This window comes from Furipterus horrens, unplaced genomic scaffold, assembly GCF_987537825.1.
Source record: "Furipterus horrens unplaced genomic scaffold, mFurHor1.1.pri manual_scaffold_7, whole genome shotgun sequence".
NCBI classification, from domain to species: Eukaryota; Metazoa; Chordata; class Mammalia; order Chiroptera; family Furipteridae; genus Furipterus; species Furipterus horrens.
Genome location: NW_028327177.1, coordinates 58,627,860 through 58,636,623, shown reverse-complemented (window position 1 = coordinate 58,636,623; position 8,764 = coordinate 58,627,860).

Sequence of the window (8,764 nt, the reverse complement as noted above, 5' to 3'; positions counted from 1 at the left end):
CATTTACCATAAAATAAAAGGTAACCCATAACTGTCAACCAGAGATCTAGAGTTTCAGCCTCCGGGGATGTTCAATGTTGTCTTTGTATCAATATTCTGGACAGACTTTAGGAAGATCATTTTATAATCTCTAAATGGAGATGTCCCAATAAATGCTGAACAATGTGATTCCATTTAATTATTTTATCCTCCTATGTATTCCATCAGATTCTGCCATATAGAGTATAATAAAGCAGAGACCTATGATAACAGTCATGAGTAATTTTGAAATTCAGGAACACAGTTAAACCTGAAACAGGCATTGTAGCTAAATTACCAGCACATTTCGACCATCATTCTCCTCTTTGAAGATAAATTAATAGTAATAACTGGACCAGAAATAGCAAGCAACTCTTAGAAAGCAGGAACTTATATAGTATAGAAAGGAGATTATGTATGGTATAAAAAAGGCCAAGCAAGTAATGTTAGCTAAGGTTTTTGAGTGCTTACTATGTGCCACACACTGTTTTTAGAAATGTAGTCACATTAAGCATTTAATCCTCACAACAGTTCAGTGAGAAATGCATATCAAAAACCACAATGAGATATCACCTCACGCCTGTTAGAATGGCTATTATCAAAAAGATAAGAGATAACAAGTGTTGGGGAGGATGTGGAGGAAAGAAAATTTTGGTCGGAACCAAATTAAATTTCACTGTTGATAGGAACCTAAATTGATACAACCACTATGGACAACAATATGCAGCTTCCTGAAAAAATTAAGAATAGAACTACCATATGATCTAGCAATTCCACTTGAGTATTTGTCTGAAGCAAACAAAACACTAACTCATAAACATAGATTCACCCCAAGTTCACTGCAGCATTATTTATAATAGCCAAGATACAGAAACAACTGACATGTCCATCCATGAATGCATGAATAAAGAAAATATTATATATCGTCGTCGTCGGCAGCCGTCCGTCTCGAGAGACGATGGTGTAGCTTCTTAAGAGTCTATCTGCACCGCCGAGAATAGCTGTGCAGTCCAACTCGGGAGTGACACGGTATCTGTCTCCTCCCGTGTTGAATCGACATTTTGTGATGACGCTGGAGTGTCCTCTCCAGTGAAGCTGAAGCTACAGAGCCTGGGCAGGGTGATATGGAGGGTCTGCTGTTGCCCATGCAGCAGACCCCCCCTCTCTTCGCAGCTGAAGGATCCAAGGGAAAGACGGAGTCAATACAGCTTGGCTTCAGGTGCGCCGCAGGAGTTGCCGGTGTTGACTACAACGTCAAACCGCCTTAGGGACTCCGGCTCCGGATTTTCTGTCGGGGTTTACTCCCTTAGCCTTTCCCCTGAAGAGGTATGCCGCAAGGCAGCGGAGGTTTTTTGGAGTCAGAGTTTTCCTTCTCTGATGTGCCCTGACTGGAAGATCGAACCAGCGACACTTAGCTCGCAGGCCGACGCTCAATCCACTGAGCCAAACCAGCCAGGGTGATATTATATATATGCATTATATAATATATAGAGAATGGAATATTATTCAGCTTTAAAAGCAATAAAATCTTGTCATTTGCAATAGAAATGCATTAAAAAAGAAAAACAGGTGAGTGGGCAGTGGAGAACAGTGGGGGAAAAATTGGGACCACTGTAATAGGACAACAGTAAAAAAAGAAATTAAAAAAATTAGAAAAGAACACACAAATACATAAGCAAGTAAGCAAGAAATACATAGTCTAGTGATTGCTGTATCTGTTAGTTACATTCTGAGAAAATGTGCATATACTTTGCTAATACTGACTTATTGGCCACAGCACAATATTTCCATTTTTATCTTTTTTTTTCTTAAAAATAAAAATATTTTTAGTAGGAGGTTCATACTGAGAAATTTTAGCATAGTATATCTAAAAAGAGGAGAGTAGGAACCAGAACAGGCAATGGAAAGAGAAAACAGAAGGATGTAAAAAGGCTGAAAATAAAGAAGATTGAATAACGATGTCTTTTATGTGTCCAGAGGAATAAATGAATAAAAGAAGGAAGAAAAGAAGGAAGGAAGAAAGGAAGACAGGAAGGAAGAAAGGAAAAAGAAAGAAGGAAAGAAAGAAAGAAAGAAAGCATTGATTTCTGAGATGTTGAAATGTGGGGGGGGGATTGTATCTTAGAATCAACTAAGAATAGTAGTTGTCTAGGCATCAGTGTATGTTAAATGAGTTGAAGGTGATTCTATTAAGAACTGTGCTCTAGTTCTTTTGCCATACATCTTACTATTCACCCATTTTTCATTCATTCAAGAAGCATGTTTTGAATATTTAATAAGCTGCAGGTGTGGTAAAATGTAATTAGATAGGCAGTTGAGAAGATGGTGGAGGAGTGAGGGGAGGCTTCTCTTTCAGGCTCCTGGGACCCATCTGTAGTTTGGAATAATTGCAGACTGAACATCTCAGTGAGCAGCTGGACACTGGCAGGAGTCGAGCCTTGGCACTGTTGGATTAGAGAAAACCATCTGGGAATGACCTGTTTGGTGAGGATAGCAAAAGAAAAAGGGATGAGACAGGGTTTCTGACTGGGTTGGCTCCCTGAGCTGTGGCTGGAAGTATACAAAGGCTTTTTGGCGACCACAGGTTTCCCCAGAGAGGAATTGGGAGGAGAGCAGATCTCTGCCCACTGGCAGAGCCAGGAGTGGCCCAGGTGGCATCTGACACTGAAAGACAAAAAACAGCATACTGCGGTGCATGTGAGAACGTGATTTTTCTTTATATTTTTCTCTTGTGTACTGCGGACCGGGGAGGAAAGTTTGGGGGTGATAGGACATTCTTGAGGAGCACAGGTGCAGAAGTGTGCTCACCTACTCCCCAACCCTCACCTTGGGTCGTGCCGGAAGTGCCCTCATTCACTGGCCCAGCTGCGCGGGGCTGAGCATCCAGGTGTCACTCGACACACCCCGACAGACATAAAATCAGTGCCTCAACAGGCGCAGGGAGGGCCTGCTGGGCATGCAGAAGACCGTGCGCAGATAGCCCTGGCCAGCCCCAGTGGGCGACAGGCCAGAGTGCAGACCACTTGTGCGGGCTCTGCTCATGTCTGCCTAGGTGGGTGCGGGAACGGTGGGCGGCTGCGGCGCAGGAACAGTGGACAGCGGCGACTCACAGATGCTCACTTCCACCATGCACAAGTGTCCGGGGCCCCGCCCCAAGGGGCGAGAGACCAACTTCCGGGGCGCGGCTCAGCAGGCCTGAGGCTAGCGCAAAGGCCACCTTGCATGCGCACAAGCACCCCGGCTAACTCCAAAAAGGCACCAAACGAATGCCGGCCACCGTGAGCACATATCGCTGCTGCAAGAAACAAGAACCTCTGACCCGCCTCGTTAGACCAGCTGTGGATCCAGAAAAAGAAGACAGCACACAAAGGTTGAACTAAGTAAAAACTTTCTTTTTATATATAATTTTCAATGTTTATTCCAATTTTAGTTTTTTATTTGTATTTTATTTTACTTTAATTTTTTAAAATTTTAATTTGTATTTTTAAAAAAATGTTTTAAACTATCTCTTTAATTTGTTTCATACATACCATCTCTTCTTCTCATGCTTCCTCTTTAATTTTTGTTTATTTGTCTGTCTAGTTTAGCCTCCCTTTCACACTAAATATATAGAATATAACCACTATATAAATCTAATACTACGCAATTCCACTTTCGTACTATATTCTGCATTCTTCCCTCTTTTTCTTTTATTATTATTAACATACAATGTAAATATTAACTACTGTCTTGCATAGTCTTGACACGACTTGCTACTATTATTAATATATCATCCCCTCTCTCAAAAATAATATTTTTCCTCTTTAAAAACAACTATTATCTATTCTTCCTATAGTATAAAAGCCCTAATATCTCTACATTTATATTAATACTGGCTCACTTGCTGACGATAGTGAGATAGAGGGTGGGGGATATTTTCGAGGGTGTGGATTTCCTGCCTGGGCTGTGTGTTTATGTTTTTAACAGCATCTCCACAAAAGAACTCAAGACAAAGTGGATAGAATGACTCTCAATCAACTAGCCAGAAGGAAGATTCTACCAAAGAGCATCTGAAATATAACCGGATAGCATAAACAAATGACATAAAGGGTATCTCAAGAAAATCAGGCTCAGGAGATCAAAGAGACTGCACCACTGAAACCCCCAGATCTCCTATTAAGAATCTCATACCACAAAGGTGGGAAGTCAAAGCAGACAAATCCAAAAAACAAAAACAAAAACAAACAAGAATCCAACATGGTAAGATGCAGAAACAACCTCTCAATAAAGAGAAAAGACGAATCCCCAGAAAGAGAAGTAGATCGAATAGACATAGCCCAAATGTCAGACATGGAATTCAAAACGATGGTGGTGAAGAAGCTCAATATACTCGACAACCTCAAAAACAACTACGACAACCTCCAAGAAAGTTACCAACAGCTCCAAGAAAATTACAGGGAACTTACGGAGAACTACACCACATAAAAAAGGACATAGAAACTATTAACAAGAACCAGAAAGAAGTGAAGAATGCAATCTCTGAACTGAAAAACACAGTAGAATCGATCAAAAGCAGGCTAAACGAAGCAGAGGATTGGATCAGGGAGTTAGAGGACAATGTAGAAAAAATTCCCAGACAATACAACAAAATGAAAAAAGATTGAAAAAGTATGAAGGAGATCTAAGGGAATTACAGGATAGCATGAGAAAAAATAATATCAGGATCATCGGAATAGAAGAGGGAGAAGAGGAGGAACGAGGAATAGAAAAGCTGATAGGAGAAGTAATGACAGAATATTTACCCAACCTGGTGAGAGAAAAGTTATGCAAGTTCAAGAAGCACAGAGAGTCCCAATGAAGAGGAACCCAAAAAAATCCACTCCAGGGCGCATCATAATTAAAATGGCAACATTCCAAGACAGAGAGAGACTCCTAAAAGCAGCAAGAGAAAAACAGCAAATAGCATACAAGGAAGCTCCGATAAGGCTATCAACCAATTTCTCAACAGAAACACTACAAGCCAGAATGGAATGGTCAAAAATATTTCAAGCAATGAAAAACAAAGGCCTCCAACCAAGAATACTCTCCCCAGCAAGGCTCTCATTCAAAATGGAAGGTGAAATAAGAAGTTTCCCAGACAAAGGAAGACTAAAAGAATACATCTCCACCAAACCAGCATTGCAAGAGATGCTAAAGGGAATGTTTTAAGAAAAAGAAGAAAAAAAGAGGAGAGGAACACAGGTACCAAGGGAAATGAATAAAGGCATGTCAATAATAACCTTAAATGTGAATGGACTAAATGATCTAATTAAAAGACAGAGGGTAATGGAATGGATAAGAAAACAGGACCCACATATTTGCTGTCTACAAGAAACACACCTCAAAACAAAAGATTTACACAGACTGAAAGTAAAGGGATATAAAGAAGTATTCCAAGCAAACGGACATGAAAAAAAAGCTGGGGTAGCAGTACTCATCTAGACAAAACGGATTTCAAAGCAAGGGCAATAAAGAGAGACAAAGAAGGACATTTCATAATACTTAAAGGAACAATCCATCAAGAAGATATAACACTGATAAACGTACGTGCACCCTACAAGGAGCACGCAAATACATAAAGAAAATACTAGAAGACCACAAGAAGGATATTAACAGCAACACACTCATAGCGGATGACTTTAGCACTCCATTATCAACAATAGACAGGTCTTTGAAGCAAGAAAACACCACGGATATACAGGTATTGAACAACACACTAACCCACATGGACTTAACTGATATATACATAGGACTTTTCACCCCAAAGAAGCAAAATATACATTCTTTTCAAATGCACATGAGACATTTTCAAAGATAGACCACACGATAGGACACAAAACAAGCCTCAAGAAATTCAAGAAAATTGAAATCGTATCAAGCATCTTTTTAGACCATTATGTCTTGACAGTAAAAAGCAAGCTCAGAGAAAAAAAATCAAAGACATCCAAACTCATGGAGAATGAACAACATGCTATTAAATAATGAATGGGTTAACAATGATATCAAAGAAGAAATCAAGAAACTTTTGGAAACCAATGATAATGAAAACACAACAGCCCCAAACCTATGGGACACAGCAAAAGCAGTCCTAAGAGGGAAGTTCATAGCAATACAGGCATATCTGAAAAGGATAAAAGAATCTCAAATAAAAAATCTAATCCTAAAGCTACAAGAACTAGAACAACAACAAACAAAGCCTAGGGCAACAAGAAGGAAGGAAATCATCAAGATCAGAGCAGAATTAAATGACATAGAGACCAAACAAACAATTCAAAAGATCAATGAAACTAGGACCTGGTCTTTGAAAAAAATAAACAAAATCGACAAGCCTTTAGCCAGGCTCATCAAGAAAAAAAAGAGAGAAGACCCAAATTAACAAAATCAGAAAAGAAAAAGGAGAAATCACGACTGATACCACAGAAATACAAACAATTGTAAGAAATTACTACAGACAACTGTATGGCAAGAAAGTTGACAACCTAGAAGAAATGGGCGAATTTCTAGAAACATATAACCTTCCAAAACTGAATCAAGAAGAAGTAGAAAGTCTCAACAGACCAAAAACAAAGTAGGAAATTGAAACAGTAATCAAAAATCTCCCTGCACACAAAAGCCCTGGACTGGATGGCTTCACAGGGGAATTTTACAGAACATTTAGGGAAGAACTAACTCCTACCCTCCTCAAACTATTCCAAAAAATCCAAGAAGAGGGAAAAATCCCAAACTCTTTCTATGAAGGCAGTATTACCCTAATCCCAAAACCAGGTCAAGACACAACAAAGAAAGAAAACTACAGGCCAATATCACTGATGAACAAAGGTGCTAAAATCCTCAACAAAATAATGGCAAACAGGATCCAGCAATACATCAAAAAGATCATACACCACGATCAAGTGGGATTCATCCCAGGGATGCAAGGATGGTTTAATATTCGCAAATCAAGAAATATAATACATCACCTAAACAAAATGAAAGACAAAAATCACATGATCATATCAATAGAGGCAGAAAAAGCATTTGATAAAGTACAACACCCATTTATGATGAAAACACTCAGCAAAATGGGAATAGAGGGAGCATACCTTAACATAATGAAGGCTATATATGAGAAACCCGAAGCCAACATCATACTCAATGGACAAAAACTGAAAGCATTCCCCCTGAAATCAGGAACTATACAAGGCTGTCCACTCTCTCCACTCCTATTCAACATAGTGCTGGAAGTCCTAGCCACAGCAATCAGACAAGAAAGAGAAATAAAAGGCATCCAAATTGGGAAAGAAGAAGTAAAGCTATCATTATATGCAGATGACATGATAGTATACATAGAAAACCCTATAATTCCACTAAAAGACTACTCGATATAATAAGTGAATTTGGCAAAATAGCAGGGTACAAAATAAATATACAGAAATCTAAGGCATTTCTGAACACCAACAATAAAATATCAGAGACAGAGACAAAAGAAAATACCATTTCCTATAGCAACAAGAAAAATAAAGTACCTAGGAATAAACTTAACCAAAGAGATAAAAGACCTGTACTCTGAAAATTACGTAACACTGAAGAGAGAAATTAAGGAAGAAACAAATAAATGGAAGCAAATACCATGTTCTTGGATGGGAAGAATCAACATCATCAAAATGGCCATACTACCCAAAGCAATTTACAGATTCAATGCAATCCCTATTAAAATACCAATGACATATTTCACTGACCTAGAACAAATATTCCAAAAATTCATATGGAACCAAAAAAGACCCCGAAGAGGAAAAACAATCTTGAGACAGAAGAATACAGCAGGGGGAATCACAATACCAGACATCAAACAATACCACAAGGCCACTGTGATCAAAACAGTCTGGTACTGGCACGAGAACAGACATATAGATCAACGGAACAGAATAGAGAGTCCAGAAATAAATCCAGGACTATACAGTCAACTAATATTTGATAAAGGAGGAAGGAACATAAAATGGAGTGAAAAGAGCCTCTTTAACAAATGGTGCTGGGAGAACTAGACGGGGACATGCAAAAAAAGTGAAACTAGACCACCAACTTACACCACACATGAGAATAAACTCAAGATGGATCAAAGACTGAAATGTAAGCCGTGACACCATAGAAGTCCTAGAGGAAAACATAGGCAGAAAAATTTTAGATATCCCACTTAACAATATTTTCACGGATACATCTCCTAAGGCAAGAGAAATAAAGGAAAAAATAAACAAATGGGACTGCATCAAACTAAAGAGTTCCTGCTCAGCAAAAGAAAACATCAGCAAGACGAAAAGGAAACCAACCATATCGGAAAACATATTTGCCAATGATATCTCAGACAGGGGATTGATCTCCAAAACATATAAAGAACTTATACGACTCAACGTTAAGAAAACAGACAACCCGGCGAGAAACAAGATGGCGGAGGAGTAAGTGGAAGCTACACTAACTTCCTCCTAGAACTAGTCTGGATTTACAATGTAATTTTGGAGAAATCATCTGGAATAACGAACCGAACACCAGCTGGAGAGAAGTCTTATAACCACGGAGAGACAGAAAAGGCCGCTACATCACAACGTGACCGGTAGGGAGTGCGGAGACGTGGAAGGGCTGGCTGGGCTCCCACGGGTGGCAGCTGAAGGGGCTGAGAAACAGCTCAGCAGCCGGGGATTCCCCCTGAGAAGGGCAGGGTCTAAACCCCCAGCTGGGCTTCCCAGCCTACAGCGAC